Consider the following 18,446-nt stretch of genomic DNA (forward strand, 5'->3'; position numbering starts at 1 on the left):
TTTTTGTAATATGGGTTCAAAAGTTTTCGTCCCTCGAACTTACACGCTGTTCGCTGATAATGTTACTGGTATACGGGGTTTGTGATATATTTTATAACATCTTCTTCTTCAATGAATGACTGAATATGGTGTGGCATAGAGGAATCCAACACGTGATTCTACAAAAGATTGCTGTAAGACAAGGAGATCTCGACTGCGGCCTCCAGTTGTACTCCCACTTTTAAATTAGCCCTGTAGTTTCTTTCAGAGTTTCATGTTAGAAGATTTATCTGTTTCAGCAGTCATACTTATGTGACGTTCGTCAACCTAACAAGAACTGCGGTTTCTTTTGGCGTTTTGCAGCTGCAGAAGTCAGCTGCAATATAAATTTTACATCACAAATAACTTTTCGAGAGACAGAAGCAAAAACTACTACAAGATATCAGACCGCTGTCGCAGTTGTGATTGTGAAGAAAAACTATGGAGCAACGCAGACACACACACATACACACACACACACACACACATATATATTATATAAAATTTTTAGCTGTTTTAGTATCGCATAAATGCGCTCAGAAATTATTATCATAATATTTAATTAGTTATATACTAACACTTTTTAATCTGCAATAGTCATTCTGGAAATTACTGGGATTGGAAAGAAGTACCACTAGTCCTTGCATTAAGAATAGGTATAAAAATTCTTTGATTACTAACTCTTTCTATAATATTCAAATCTCTGGAGACACACGTGCACATACTGACGCACGTATTCGTGTACTCACACATACATGTACATACACAAGTATGCTTACTCATTAATGCTAATAATATCGAGCCACATCAAACAATAACAAAAGTCTGATCGAGCACATATAGAGCGTTTACATATATGTACACACACACACACACAACACACACATATATGTATACATTGACATGTATACTCTCACACACTCACACACACACATATATGAATATATGTATATAATATTATATATATATATATATATATATATATATATATATATATATATATATATATAGACGTTGAGAAACACGCATGTTAAAGCTAATGATATATATGAAGCTACATCAAACGAAAGTATCACACAAGGATTTATAGACCGTGTACAACGTGGTTACTAACAGTCTCTAATCGAATTTTTCATTAATGGTAAGACTAAGAATTTACATCCAAACTACTGTCGACTTCACAAAGAAATCTGCTAGTGGTGATGCTGACGATAGCAATATAGTAATATTGGAAGGAAATATTCCGAAACAATAACAGTCTTTAATGCTAACCGCAATTACTTAAATGGCATTCGTTTGTGTCCGAATATATTATACAAGACAACGAAACGTTTTTTGTAGGATAAATGCTCGGTATAAATGTACAGAACAGGAATATATAAAATTATATGCATTGATGTCATACGGTTAAATGGAAAACCTGACATGTTTCATCATAAATTATTTATTGCTCTAAGGAGAGTTGCTGACTGTAAAAACAGCGAAGTTCTGGATTAAATTCATCAACATACTTACGTTTCCTCTTCTTCAACATTCTGAGTCCAAATTTAAGCTAGGTCGACATTGATTTTCGAGCTGCTGAATATAATTCAGATATGCAAATTGTATACCAAACTATAGTGGTATTTATTAACTCAGATATTACCATATTTTCTTCAATTTATATTTGTTATATATCTAAAAAGATTATGGAGTTCCAGAGTTCTGAAGAATGTGGAACCATATCTTAGCCAATATTGATCCCACGACTACCATGAAGTCACCTGAACAAGGGTACGTTGAAATCGGGGGATGCAACATGGTGGGTGTGAACTATTTCGGTAAGCAAATACCGAATATCAGGCAGAGTCTTTATGCAAATGATAAGTAGACGCACTAGTTCTGTTTCATTTTATCATTATTATGTTTGCTCAATTCGTTAACATTTAACCAATTAACTGACTGTTTGATTAATCGCTCGGTTGAACAATCAGCCAATCAATCAACTAGGTACCGTAGTTCAGTATAAAATTATTTTAATCTTACTAAGCACGACAATATGTCCGACTGCATTTCTGGTCCAGAAACTAGCTTTTCCAGTGCGAAATATTACTTAAATTTTGATAAATTTATCTCTGTAAAGGAAACGTAGTAGTCACAAAACTTCTGTTCTGTTAAGCGAGGACATGAAATATATTGCAAAATTCTATTGAGAATAAGTTCTCAAGCGTCCAGCTTTTGCATACCGTGAAATATTATTCCAAAACGAATCATACTATGTCACAAACTGTTCAGGTTTGAAAGTAGTAGTAGTTGTAGTAGTAGTAGTAGTAGTAGTAGTAGTAGTAGCAGCAGCAGTAGTAGTAGCAGCAGTAGTAGTAGTAGCAGTAGTAGTAGTAGTAGTAGTAGTAGTAGTAGTAGTAGTAGTAGTAGTTGTTGCAGCAGCAGCAGCAGTAGTAGTAGTAGTAGTAGTAGTAGCAGCAGCAGCAGCAGCAGCAGCAGTAGTAGTAGTAGTAGTAGTAGCAGTAGTAGTAGTAGTAGTAAGAAGCAGCAGCAGCAGCAGTAGCAGTAGTAGTAGTAGTAGTAGTAGTAGTAGTAGTAGTAGTAGTAGTAGTAGTAGAAAAGGAGTACTTGAAGAAGACCTGTTACTCTCGTGCTACATAGGTTTGATAATTAGAGTCACGAGTAGACATAAAAGCTTGCTCAGCCCTCCCAAACTAAAAGCAACCAAGTGGGACAGCGAGTATGTGTCACTCATGGTCAAATCTCGCAGCGACACCGCTCTGCTGATACTAACACGGAATGAAATGTTTCCGTCAGACTCAAGTCACAAATCACGGGCCATGAGCTCAATATCCAAACGAATTCGTTGCGCACGCGCTCACACAAACACGGAATATTTATATTGTTTATCTATTATTTTCATACCTATTATTTTCATATTATTTTCATGTGCATGTGTCTATGTGAATTTGTGTATATCACTCTGTTGATATATATATATATATATATATAAATGAGGATAAGATCGTTATTTAAATATCGATCTTATCACCATGGGAATAAAAACCCGCAAAGGTAATAATTATTATTAAAATTATAATTTAGGGTATCTAAGAGGAAATAGCAGCAATAACTTGACTCTAAAATTTAATGTGGTTTTAGAGTCATCTTTTGGCTGCAAAAGATCAGCTTAGGTGACAGGGCCAGAATTACCACAGCTAACACCTACTCAGATATCGTACCCATATTCCTACTGAACATTGGAGGTCTGCTAAAACTCAAGAACAGAGCAGCTCACCGCCATGCCGTTAAAGAAACGTTGAAATTCATCTTTCACCTCGTCGTCATTGCTGAAGCGCAATTTCGGCGAAATGTTCTTTCAACATAGGGAACAGGTGGTAGTCACTGGGTGACAAGTCCGGACTATAAGGTGGGGTGCCGTTTATTGTTTTCTGTGAACGTTCGTGGGACCCATCTTGCGCTCATCATTCGATATTGCAGCTTTTCACTGAAAAACCTATGAATGGTGCTTTGGGAAAGCTCAGGAAACAAAATGCGGAGATCATCCAGAGTGATCGGCCGATTTTCATGCAGGATTTGCTCAACCTTCGTGACTGTCTCGTCGAAAATTGATGGTCGCTTGTTTCTTTCTTCGACATAAATTCCAGTATGTCTATCTGCAAAATCCCTTCACCACTTGCAGTCGTTTTTGTCATCCATGCATCACTCACCATACTTCTGTTAATTGGTGGTGAATTTCGAGCTTTATTCTCTGTGAGCACTACATCATCTGCATAATGTGGAAAATATTCTATCGGCATTGCCCAAATGATGTTGGCATTACCTTTGAAATACAGCCAAAACATGGGGCCCGTGCTATCAGTCCACGACATAAATCATTCCCGCATCACATAACAACAATACGGCACAATTATTTCTCTGCAACTGGCCCCACTGACTTTAAGATTACACCAAAAAACACATTAAGGCAGGAACAGACCCCATAAAGTTCAAGAATTCATTGGACAAATTCCTTCAAGATATCCCGGACAAACCTCTGACACCTAGATATGTCTCTCGAAACAAAAACTTCTTACTCAAGTGGGCCATGTTGTCCGATTCCTGATTTAAATGACTTCGCCTGGTAGTGCTATTAGGTTACAGATGGCCTGGGCCAATACTGGCTGAAACCTATCAAAATATCAAATCTATCAAAGTATCAAAGTACCTAAGTATACCTGTCCATCTATCTATCTATCTATCTATCTATCTATCTATCTATCTATCTATCTATCTATCTTTGTATTGATGTATGTATGTATGCATTTATGTATGTATGTATGCATTTATGTATGCATGTATGCATGTATGCATGTATGTATGTATGTATGTATGTATGTATGTATGTATGTACGTGCGAAAGAAGATGAAGAAAATAGTACTCGATTGCCGGAGGTAGACAAATAGATTTTATTAATAAAATATAGATAGATATAGATAGGCGCAGGAGTGGCTGTGTGGTAAGTAGCTTGCTAACCAACCACATGGTTCCGGATTCAGTCCCACTGCGTGGCATCTTGAGCAAGTGTCTTCTGCTATAGCCTCGGGCCGACCAATGCCTTGTGAGGGGATTTCGTAGACGGAAACTGAAAGAAGCCTGTCGTATATATATGTATATATATATATATATATATATATGTATGTGTGTGTATGTGTTTGTGTGTTTGTCCCCCTAGCGGATGCTGGTGTCGATTTGGTCGGCTAAAGGCGGTGCTCCAGCATGGCCGCAGTCAAATGACTGAAACAAGTAAAAGAGTAAAGAGAGGGAGAGAGAGAGAGATAGATAGATAGATTAATTGATAGATGCGATCAATAATGTTCCCATCACTAACGCTGCTTTTAATTCGTTATTGAACTTAATCTAACACTTGCATCGCCATGGCACAATATGCAATGGTTTTTAAACTATCTACATATACTATATATATATATATATATATATATATATATACATAGATGCCAATTCGATTGGCACACAGTTCGATTCAGGTACGTGATGTTGATAAGCCGCAAAGATGGCGAAATATAGGCATACTTATTCGATCCGCGGGGAGTTGTCTCGCCTATTTCCAAGAGTGTTTTGAGAGAATCGTCCGCAAACGATATACTAGAGCGAATCCGGTGAACAGAGTACATACAACAAATCTGTGCGATAGATAATGGCTAAACACACACATACACAAATAATCTATATACACAAATATAGATGTGCATATGTAAATATACCTAAATGTATATATATATATATATATATATATGCATGTATATGTGCGTGAGCTGACTCTAAAACATATATGTAATCAGTTATATTCACTGATTTGCATTATTCTGTATTACTTAACATAAACAACATCATGAAATTTCCTACCTAACCACACAGAAACCACATAAAAAAAAATGCGCGCGCACGCACACCCACACATACACTCACACAGTTATGCACTCATATATATATATATATATATCTAATGTGTCCACAGAAAAACTTATATATCGATATACATGCAAATATGCATACTTATATATATATATATATATATATATATATATAGAGAGAGAGAGAGAGAGATCGAAAGATAGATAAATAGACAGATAGATACATATATATATATATATATATATATACATACACACATAGATAGATAGATAGATAGATAGATAGATAGATAGATACACACACACACATAAATATATATACATGTATATATATATATATATGCATATTTATGGGCGTATATTCCTACCAACGTGCGTGCGCGCATATGGACCTGTATTTACGGAGTCATACTTCCACATAAAGAAATATATATACAATATTATACACGTATATGGATTTCCTTTAATCTGGTTCGTCCTGATATAATAAAGCTATCGAAATTAGCCATATTGATAAAAGTGCTATAAATCCTTAAGTTAACCCGTCGAAGCAATCAAAGTTAGTGACGTGTGTTTTAAACTTAGCAATTCCGCCATGATATATCGCTGATATTGTCACATTTGACCAACTAAGCAATCATGATATCTTTTCAGGCAGCGATTCTCAACATTTACCGTCTGTTCAGTTAATCCCATCAATCAGGCCTCTTTGCGCTACTGGCTCTTTCATACCCTTCATCTCACCTACATACAGTTCTCTTTCGACCTCCACCTCTCTCGTTGATTGTACATGAGTGCGCATATGCGCGCGCACATAAACGCACACATGCACACACATACACACACACACACACGCTCTCAATCTCTCTTACACACACATCATCGTCTGTTTGTCTGTCTGTCTGTCTCTCTCTCTCTATATATATATAGACAGAGAGAGAAATAGATAAAGACAGTGAGTTATGCGGATCATATTGTACAGGCACACACACACAGAGACTCGTATATATATATATATATATATATATATATATATATATATAGGAGAGAGAGAGATAGACAGAGAGAAAGAGGGAGTGAGAGAGAGAGATACATACACTTATATAATATACATGACGACCAATTGCCAGTTGAATTTGAAATTCTTGCCGCATAATAAAATATTTAAATAATTAAATATTTAAAATGCAGGGTGGTCGTGCTGTTTTCTCGATGAATGTTATAATTCATGTTTAACTTAGTGTTTAATTAAATATTTTCAGTTATTTGCGTCTGTGTGCGCGTGTGCATGTGTGTGTGTATGTGTGTGTTGGTGTGATTATAAGAAATGCACGAATACAATTTCCATGTTTATTCGTCAAACAGTTTTTAGTTTTGACCAATATTAAGGTAAATTTTATAAAGACTATTTACTTTGACCATACACATATATCTCTCTACCTACGTTTTTGCTTACCTCTATTTCTTTTTCTTTTCTACTCTCTTTTTACAGCAGTATTGCACGTTCGCACAGAAACACAAATATATCAAAAATAAGATGTAATATATTATGCAAGGATTTATTTTTGTTACAGTAAATGAACTTATCTATACATGTGTATAATTTAACCTTGGTGTGCAAAAAGGTGCTGTAATTTCAATGTTTCTTACTTGAAGAATTTCCGAGCGAGGTACATACGAAAAAAATATCACAAACACATTCCCATGTTCATATAATCACATCAGCAGACGCACACACATATCCTGTCGTGAATTCAGTTGCATACATCGACTAAAATATATCAACTGCTACTCGATATATGACCCTGCGAGCTTACAATTTTATGTACACGTATTTTATTTTATATATATTCCTGTATATTCCTGGCATATTTGGGTATTTCTAAGATGAATACGATATATTGATATATAACTTGGAATATAAATCAAATTCTTGTCACATTCCATCAGCCTTATATAGTGTCTATAAACATAGACTACATATTGCCAGTTCGACCGGTAATGCTCTCTGTATACCGTTTTCATTATCTTTACGTTTTACACTCATCTTCTTTAAATTAAATGTTATTCATCTTGTATATGTCAACGAAAAGCCTATATTTCTTTTTCTGCAAAGAGATATGGCGACATGTGCTGAATCTGTTGTTGTTTAGTTGATGTCAATGTTTTTGCAACTGCTGTTTTTTGTCTTGGTTTTTTAAATTGTTAGGTTCATTTATTATTATTTATTCAACGTTATCATTGTTCTTGTCGCCTTCTGATCACCGTACATGCAGATGGAAAAGACCTATGACATGCTAATTGCCATTTGAGTGACCTGATGACGTCCCTGTATTTTCCTACACCACAACATCCCATAGCTCTTCTTGCACGAGGAATGTATGTGATCATTCTGACATACATAAGTGTGTTCTCGTGAAAAAGTTTCCGTGTGGTGCATTCTCTTTACGAAAGCATCGTGTTTGAATTGTCAAGTGTTTCACTTTCCAATGAAGAGATTCCCGGGTTCTATCCCACTGCGTAGCATCTTATCAAGTTCCTGTTAATACATACATCAGGTCAAGTGGCTTCTAAGGTACATCCTTCAAACATATTGTGTCACGTCAATCCTACCTCAAAATTCTTTAAGGGAACACTTGTCAGTAGTATTTTTAGACGCTTCTCCAAAGAGCAGGTAACTAAATTGTGTGGACTACTGAATGGTCATCGACGACTTATCCTACCAATATGCCTGCACATTCGACTTAAACTGCGAAGTACGTCTGTACATTCTGTTTTTACTAAATTCGACGTGAGTATAGCGGTATTCATATGAAAATAAAATTAGAACAATTTTTAATATGACAAATGGTTCTTATCCACATTTATAACTAGGATTTAAATCCATCTCTTCTTGGAAATGGAAAGATTAGTAATATTTGTGCACATCATTACCACCTTCGGCATTACATCTTCCACCATCTTCGTTGCCATAAATTTCAAATTCGCAAATACTGCTTTTACTCCCTACCACCGTTACTAAGATCATCTCGACAGCTTTTACCGTCAACTACATCACTATAACATCACAAGGGCCATATACGCCAGCACTGATAACTTTACGGCTGAATCCCTTCGAAATCATTACTAGAGTCTCCCATTGATCAATCTCAATCATTCTTCTAACCACAACGCTATCATTTACTTTCATTGTATACTGCCATAATGTTAAGAGAGAACTAATCTAGTAGTATGCAATTGCCAAAGAGGTATCAGCAAAGACATACACTAGAACTAACTTTCTTAAAAGCCACTTATCATTATAACCAGAGGAAATAGGTATATTGGGTTGTGGCGAAGTAGATACCTGGGTAAGTAGGTTCATAATTGTATATAAACATACAGGTTTACAACACAAACTCACACACACATATACACATCTATGTACATTTCATATATGTACACATATATCTATCTATCAATCTGTACATATACAAAGAAAATAGATGTCTAACTATGTATTTACATTATAGATATCGTTACATAAATGAAGATGTAAGTAGTCAGACGCATGACTTCATATGAACATATACACAGGTGTTGTCTTGCTTGTATATATATATATATATATATATATATATATATATATAATATTATATATTATAATTAATTAATAAGGGTGAGAGAATTAGATACTAATTTAATAGTATATCCATTCACACCAAGTGGCCTAGTGCTCGAGAAACCTGGATTATTATAATATTTTATAATATATTATAATATTTTCAACAATACAAATATAGTAAGAGGGATCTACCATATGGCTCACTCTAGCACCAGTTAATCCAAAAGGTTTCAACCACTAAAAATACATGTTTCCCATGAAAGTCAGTCGACGATTGTTAGCTCACACGGACAGGGCAAATAAAAAATAACAAAATACAGATTATTTTGGACAATTGTTTCGCTATTAATGAATTAATGTAATTTTACTTACAAAAAAATCCACTTGTAGCTCATCGGCCAAAACTATCTGGATGAAATCCACTCAATCACACGCCAGATTTTACCATAACGATAAATACGCGTGTGGTTCAATTGATTACATCCGACGTTATAATTCAAATGCCCCAACTAACAGCGCGCCAAACTTTCACGGAAAACAAATACAGCATTTAGAAATAAATGCAGCATAATTATAATTAATTAATAAGGGTGAGAGAATTAGATACTAATTAATAGTATATCCATTCAACACCAAGTGGCCTAGTGCTCCGAGAAACCTGGATTATTATAATATTTTATAATATATTATAATATTTTTACAAAATAAATATAAGAGAGTGGTCACTATATGGCTCACTCTAGCACCAGTTAATCCAAAAGGTTTCAACCACTAAAAATACATGTTTCCCATGAAAGTCAGTACGATTGTTAGCTCACACGGACAGGGCAAATAAAAAATAACAAAATACAGATTATTTTGGGACAATTGTTTCGCTATTAATGAATTAAATGTAATTTTACTTACAAAAAAATCCACTTGTAGCTCATCGGCCAAAACTATCGGATGAAATCCACTCAATCACACGCCAGATTTTACCATAACGATAAATACGCGTGTGGTTCAATTGATTACATCCGACGTTATAATTCAAATGCTCCAACTAATGTAATCAATTGAACCACACGCGTATTTATCGTTATGGTAAAATCTGGCGTGTGATTGAGTGGATTTCATCCAGATAGTTTTGGCCGATGAGCTACAAGTGGATTTTTTTGTAAGTAAAATTACATTTAATTCATTAATAGCGAAACAATTGTCCCAAAAAATCTGGATTTTGTTATTTTTTATTTGCCCTGTCCGTGTGAGCTAACAATCGTACTGACTTTCATGGGAAACATGTATTTTTAGTGGTTGAAACCTTTTGGATTAACTGGTGCTAGAGTGAGCCATATAGTGACCACTCTCTTATATTTATTTTGTAAAAATATTATAATATATTATAAAATATTATAATAACCAGGTTTCTCGGAGCACTAGGCCACTTGGTGTTGAATGGATATACTATTAAATTAGTATCTAATTCTCTCACCCTTATTAATTAATTATAATTATGCTGCATTTATTTCTAAATGCTGTATTGGTTTCCGTGAAAGTTTGGCGCGCTGTTAGTTGGGGCATTTGAATTATAACGTCGGATGTAATCAATTGAACCACACGCGTATTTATCGTTATGGTAAAATCTGGCGTGTGATTGAGTGGATTTCATCCAGATAGTTTTGGCCGATGAGCTACAAGTGGATTTTTTTGTAAGTAAAATTACATTTAATTCATTAATAGCGAAACAATTGTCCCAAAATAATCTGTATTTGTTATTTTTTATTTGCCCTGTCCGTGTGAGCTAACAATCGTACTGACTTTCATGGGAAACATGTATTTTTAGTGGTTGAAACCTTTTGGATTAACTGGTGCTAGAGTGAGCCATATAGTGACCACTCTCTTATATTTATTATTATTTATTATATTATATATATATATATATATATATATATATAATATATATAATATATATATGTATATACATGCATATATATATATATGTATATGTATATATATATATATATTATATATGTATATATATGCAATATATCTATATATATATGCATATGTATATATATATGTGTGTGTATATATATAAGTATATATATATATATATATATGTATATATATATATGTAATGTATATATATATATATGTGGTGGTGTGTGTGTGTGTGTGTGTGTGTGTGTATGCGTGTGTGTGAGTATGTACTAATGAAATTACGCAGAAATCTGAAGCAATATATTAGATGAGCAGCATCTAATGGTATGTTATATACATGTAAACTCAATATATAGACGGAGACTGTGTCTCTTTTTTGTTCCATATACACCTTCTCTTACTACTTATATATTACCATATGTATGCGTTTCGTGTGTGTGTGTGTTTGTGTCCACAGTTTAGGTCAAAACGCTATAACCGTTTTTAACATATCATTAGGTTTCTTGTTGTGTGCATGCATCAGTTTCATTTAAGGTATACACACACACACACACATATATATATATACACACACCCTATTATTCGTACACCCGCACAAAATATGAATATTATGATACATTCCCCAAATATTCCTGCAGGTATATTTATAATCATACATACATACATACATATGTACATACATACATATATATATGCGTGTGTCTATTTCCACGACTGTGTAATTGCAGTGAAAAAATATGATGGCTTTATTCAACACTCATACAATTTCCATGGGCGCTTCTTACATTCGTACATATCTCTCTCACCCTGTGTATACATATATATATATATATATATATATATATATATATATATATATATATATATATATATATATATATATATATATAATATATATATATATATGCATTTAACTGTATATAAGTCTATGACTCAATACGTATATGTATGCGTGTGTGTGTGTCGCTGCATGTGTGTGTGTATGTTCAACACAAGATTAAGTTGAAATGGCTTTTGCTATTTTCGTACCCGAATTTGCTCACGGTTCTGTTAATCTTTTTTTATCATTTCCTTAATGGGGTCTAACATCATAGGCTATCTCCTAGATACACAATGTTAACATAATGTAGCATGCACCCATTCCAATACAGATACATGCTCGCACATACCCACACAACAATTCGTATGCTTTTGTGTGTATAATTCATACTCCTTAATATATACATTTAAGTCTATTCTCATACATATATATATATATATATAATCAAACATATAAATGTAATAATAAGTGAATACATGTAATTGAATATGCATGTGTGTGTATGAGTATGTGAGTATGTGCGAATGCATATGCCTACATGTGTTCATGTATATATATATATATATATATATATATATATTATATATATATACGTTCTGTTGTATTCTGTGCCGATATATGCATGTGTATATGCATATGTATGTAAGTATGTACATATACGTATGTATGTATGCCTATATTACTATCCTCTGACACCGTCTCCGATGAAGGGATATTATTAATTATCATAAGAGATATATATATCCTAGAAACAGCTGTAAGACCTATCTATGAATGCTCTAATGTCTACACAGCCTTGTTTTTTTATCTTATTAAGCAATATATATAATATATATATATATATATATATATATATATATATAAATCAAAATAAGCGACAAGGATATCCAGAGATAATGCAGTACGATACTTTCAAAGAAATCCATTTAATTCAACAATGCAATCATTTCAGCAATTTAGATGCAGAGCAAACCTCAGCTGCATAAAGACATAGAATTTAATTAAATAAAAGAGATGGACACCTAAATTAAATTATAAAGAAGCTAAGGAGATAACCAAAGAACATTTTGCATTCACTTCAGCATAGAAGCTAATCATACATACATATATATATATATATATGTAATGACAGATATATTTATATATTTAGATATAGATATACATGCATGTTCCCATACATAATGCATGCATACTTGTTTCACACATTTGACTGCATCCATGGGACACCATGTAAAAGAAATTTTAGTCGAATAAAACCCCCCGTGTACTTTGATTTTTTTAAAGCTTGGTACTTATTTTGTCGGTCTCGCTCTCACTTATATATGTGTGAGAATGTACTTGTTCTTTTCTACATATGTATGTTCGTGGAATGTGTGCGTTTTAGATTAAAGGTACGACACCATTTAAATGTGTTTTCTTGCTAAAGGAGTTTTCACGTAATGAATATGTTAGTTTTGTTTTATAGGGCTTTTGATTTCTTCAAAGTACCGACCTTTCTGAGATTTCTCTTTTGTTTCTTCCTCTGGATGAAGTTGTTTATGATTTATTAGCTCCCGGTCAGCTCCAAACTACCAAGCGTAAAGTTCAAAGCCATTTAATCGCATTTCGGTTTTTTTTAGACATAGTGATTCCAAATCTATACAATCTATTACGTCTTCCTTCTGTTGTAGGGCGATTTCGAAAAGTTATAGCCTATAGTTTCTATTTTGAGAAGGCCATCAATCACACGGTCGTTATGTCGCTTCCTCGAAACAATTGTTTGTTAGTAAGTTCCTGCCTACAGTCAGCTCCTTTGTTTTTGTCTCAGTTAATGTGAATGCGTTTGATTCAACGAAATTTTGGTTGTAACTTCTACCACATAGAGTGGCTACGAAGAGGCATCTTCATTGGGTTTTCTGTAAGGAGTAACTTATTATTATTGTAGAGAATGTAGGCCAATGACAATAGCGCTATGTAAATTTGGGCATTACAACCAGGTTTGAATTTAGATTACCCTAATTTACTTGAAATGTATAATGTCTTAAACTATTATTCATCCCCAAAGATTTTTAAAGCAATAAAAGATACGCTATTGTATATCACTTTATCTACTTTGAGTTCCACCATAATGTATAGATCTATACATAGCATTATGTATATATGTATATGCATATATATATATATATATATATATATATGTTATAAACATTTTCTGACCACATGGTGCCATATATATATATATATATATATATGGCACCATGTGGTCAAAAAATGTTTATAATATTCCCATCCTACAAACTACAAAACTTACGTGGAATTGAGTGAAATTGAGAGAAAAGTCAGGGGAAAGAATTTTATTGATAAATTTAAACCCGTTCAGTTATAGTAACAGGGATAATTACAATGATGATGATAATGATAATAAATACTATTACTATCATTCTGGCACTGCCAACGCTAAGAACAACAATAATATAAGTGGTGGGAGAATGTTGACCAACTGAACATTGATTCAATTGCGATAAAAATTCGTTGAGTAACAGTAGAATTCAATGCAAACAGGAGCGTTGTTTTCAACTCTCCAAGATATAGCCAAACAATTTTTTTAGGTACAGTCAAAGTAAAGAAACCTTGACGTGCCCACCAAATCGTAACGTCTAAGCCACATACTGTTTGACGGAAATACACTTAGAACTCAGTTGCCGCGGTCACCAAACCGTGACATCTAAGCCACATGTTAATTGATCAAAATACAGTTCGTAAGAATCAGCTTACTGGATCACGCTGGAGGGTAATTCCAACCATTTCACCACAATTGTCAGTTGTGGAGCATGATTGTCATTACATAAACCTAATGATTTTGTAATGTATGAAAGTATTAGTTTATTTCAATATTATAAAATTGTAAAAATGGCAAATTATAAAACGTGAAAAGCTGACAAAGTTGGAATTTTATTGATTGGTAAGAAGCTTACTTCCCAGTCACATGGTTTCGGGTTCAGTCCCCCTGCGTGGCACCTTGGACACGTGACTTCTACTGTAGCCTCGGGCCGATCAAAGCCATTTAGTGGATTTGGTAGACAGAAACTGAAAGAAACCTAGGCGCAGAAGTGGGTTTGCAGTAAGTAGCTTGCTTTCCTACCTCATGGCTCCCGGTTCAGTCACACTGCGTGACACTTTAGGCAACCGTCTTCTTCTATAGCCTAGGGACCGACCAAAGCTTTGTGAGTGGATTTGGTAGACGGAAACTGAAAGACGCCCGTCGTATATATATAGAAATATATGTTTGTGTGTCTGTGTTTGTCTCCCCCATCATCGCTTGACAACTGATGCTTTTTACGTCCCCCTAACATACCGGTTTGGCAAAAAGAACCGGTAGAATAAGTACTAAGCTTACAAAGAATCCGTTCTGGGGTCGATTTGTGTGCACGTGTGTATGTGTGTACGTCTGTGTTTGTACCCCTACCATTGCTTGACAACCAATGTTAGTATATGTAACATAGCATTTCGGCAAAAGCGACCGATAGATACATAGAGACAATTATATCTTTGGAAGTAAAAATCTCAATAGTTGTCTTTATTTTTCATAAATATCTTCATATATACATGTGCACGCATACACTGATGTGGCTCGTTTTGGGGGACAATGCGCATTTGATACATAATTTTAGTCCTTTTTAGTTTTGCTTTTTTACTTTTTTAAGAATTCCATAGTGGTAATGATATAAAGTATCAGGAAATGAGTTCGAATTTTGCCGGAATTTGATAAATTGATTGCTAAGCTTTTAGTAGAGAATTTGCGATTGGTTAATATCCAGTGATACACATTGTGTGCTATCAAATCGAAAATTTGTCGCCAATTCCACTTTGATCAACCTGACATTTAGTCTGTCTGGGTAGGCACAAATGTACCAGCCAAGTATTGGGGTTTATTTAACCTACTGACCATGCTCTGCTTAAAAGTAATGATTAATAAAAGTAACAGGATAAAAGAATATATATAGAGATAGATAGATATATAGACAGACAGATAGATATATATATAGATAGATAGATAGATAGATAGATAGATAGATAGATAGATATTCGTGAGATTACTTAGCTAGTTGCATTTGACTCTCATCGCTTGATAACGAGAGTCGTATTGTTTACTTCATAGAAAATATTCTACACTTGAAATAATTTCTTGCACCGTTTTTATGGACTAAATATTTGAAGGTGATATTCCTGCTTAGATGCAAATAGTTGGTTGAATGAAGCAGATGGATAAACGAACGTAAGAATAAATATATAAATATTCACAAATGTGATAGTTATTGTATGTTTATTCGAACATTTAGAAGCAACAGCCACACCTTATTGCAATTATTCAGAAAGACACATGATACTGGTGGAAACAGAATATTGACGCTGAAAGAGTTTAGTAGAAAGTCATCCAAGTAAATGTAAATATTTTACAATGTATGTAGATAAAGTTTATAGAATATAAAGTATTAAAAAAATAATGCTTTTATTTGAGCGATATGAATATATTATTTATGACACCTTCACAGAGAATGACAAATTAAATTTTAATACTTTTTCCTATTAAATTCGTCTGATATATAATTTTCTGAAAAAGCAATATATCGATATAGGTCATGACTTATTGAAAGACTGTCTTCATTCAAACTGTGTGTTGACAGTGGGGTCATCAGGCCAATAATGATATCACACACACCGGTTCAATATCTCTTCTATTACATAAATTAGATAATTGTTAGTCAATTAACCAATACTTGGCTGGTACATTTTTAGCGACCCGGACAGATAAAATGCATGGTTGATCAAAGTGGAATTGACAACAGATTTTCGCATTGATGTCAGTAGAACCAATAAATTTATCAAAATCCTGCAAAATTTGAACTAATTTCCTGAAACTTTATATCACTATCATTATGGAAATTTCAAATAAGTAAAAAACAAACCAAAAATAAAAAAAACTGAAATTTTCTATCAAATTCTTACTACCTCATAGTTCCTCAAAACGAGGTGCACAACTATATTCGTGCACATGTATATATGAAGGTATCAATGGAAACTAAAATCAACTAGCGAAATGTAAACTTCTAGATATATAATTGACTTTATGCCTATAATAAGGGGAATATAGAAAGATGCCAAACTTAGTAAATTTTCTTTGTGATATTCTAGTTTCCTCCATATTTAAGTGTATTTCTTCGACATTACATTTCTTTATTTTTCGCTTCAAATTACTTTTATTTGTCTTTCTTTATATGTGTGCGTGTATAAATATTTACATATACGTGCAAAAGTATATGTGTGCGTGAATATATGTATGTGTGTGTGTGTATCATTCATCTTTCCCTTTCTCCCCCATTTGATTTGATTTTTCATTTGTTTCCAAATTATTTTATGTGTGTAGGCGCGTGATTGTTGATAAGAACTAAATATATTGTAGCTAATGAATCTATATTACCATGCAGTATCTATCTATCTATCTATCTATCTATCTATCTATCTATCTATCTATCTATCTATCTATCTATCTATCTATCTATCTATCTATCTATCTATCTATCTATCTATCTACATAATACACATAGACATGTGTGTTAATGTATACATATATATATATATGTATATACATATACACACTCACGCGCACACACACACACACATATATATATACATAATACATTGATTAAATGGCAGTCATAATACGTACATTTATAGATAAAATACGCAGACCACTATATAAGCAAAAGTATCAGATTACCTATATTTATACGTAGATAAATCAACATTTAAGCGCGTGCGCAGAAATTAGTGTGTGTGTGTACACGCGTGCCTGTGTATGAGCATATGCCTATCTCTTTGTTTTTGCACGCGTATGTTTGTACCTATGTGTTTGCTTAAAAATCCTATTGTAAATAATATTATACCAACATTAGTATATATATATATATATATATATATATACATACATGCGTATATGTATTATATTAAATATATATATATATATATATATATAATATATTATATATATATAATATATATAATATATCTATATATATAATAATATATATATATATATATATATATAATTTATCTATATATATATATATATATAATATATATAATATATAGTATATATAATATATATAGTATATATAATATATCTATATATATAATATATCTATATCTATCTATCTATCTATCTATATATATATATATGTATATAATACATATACATCTTCAAAGTGCTGTATAATTTTGGCAGTTTACCTCTCTATTTATTGTTCTTTCATTGTATATTTTTTATATACTTTCCTTTCAGTTTTTTTTATTCTCTTTTTTGTCTCATCTGTTAAATTTACCGAAAATTCTTGGCCTGCAGTAACCTACGGGTGACCAGGCAGTTTTAAACGAAGAGATCGAAAAAAATATAAACGTACCGCCTGCAGGAGGTCTGAAAATAAGAATGCAAAAAAGATAACAACCCTGTAATGGCAATCAGAATGTATTTCTATACAATTAATGTAAACGAAGCGTTTAAATGAATAGGATATAAATACAGGGTAAAAAAGAAGAGAGGAAATTGTATGGGCCATCTTTGTTTCATGCCTGGTTTCATTTATCTATATTTTTCTATTATTTTCACTTAGAGTTGCTTTTTTTCTATAC

Source organism: Octopus sinensis, linkage group LG7 (genome assembly GCF_006345805.1).
Source record: "Octopus sinensis linkage group LG7, ASM634580v1, whole genome shotgun sequence".
NCBI lineage: Eukaryota > Metazoa > Mollusca > Cephalopoda > Octopoda > Octopodidae > Octopus > Octopus sinensis.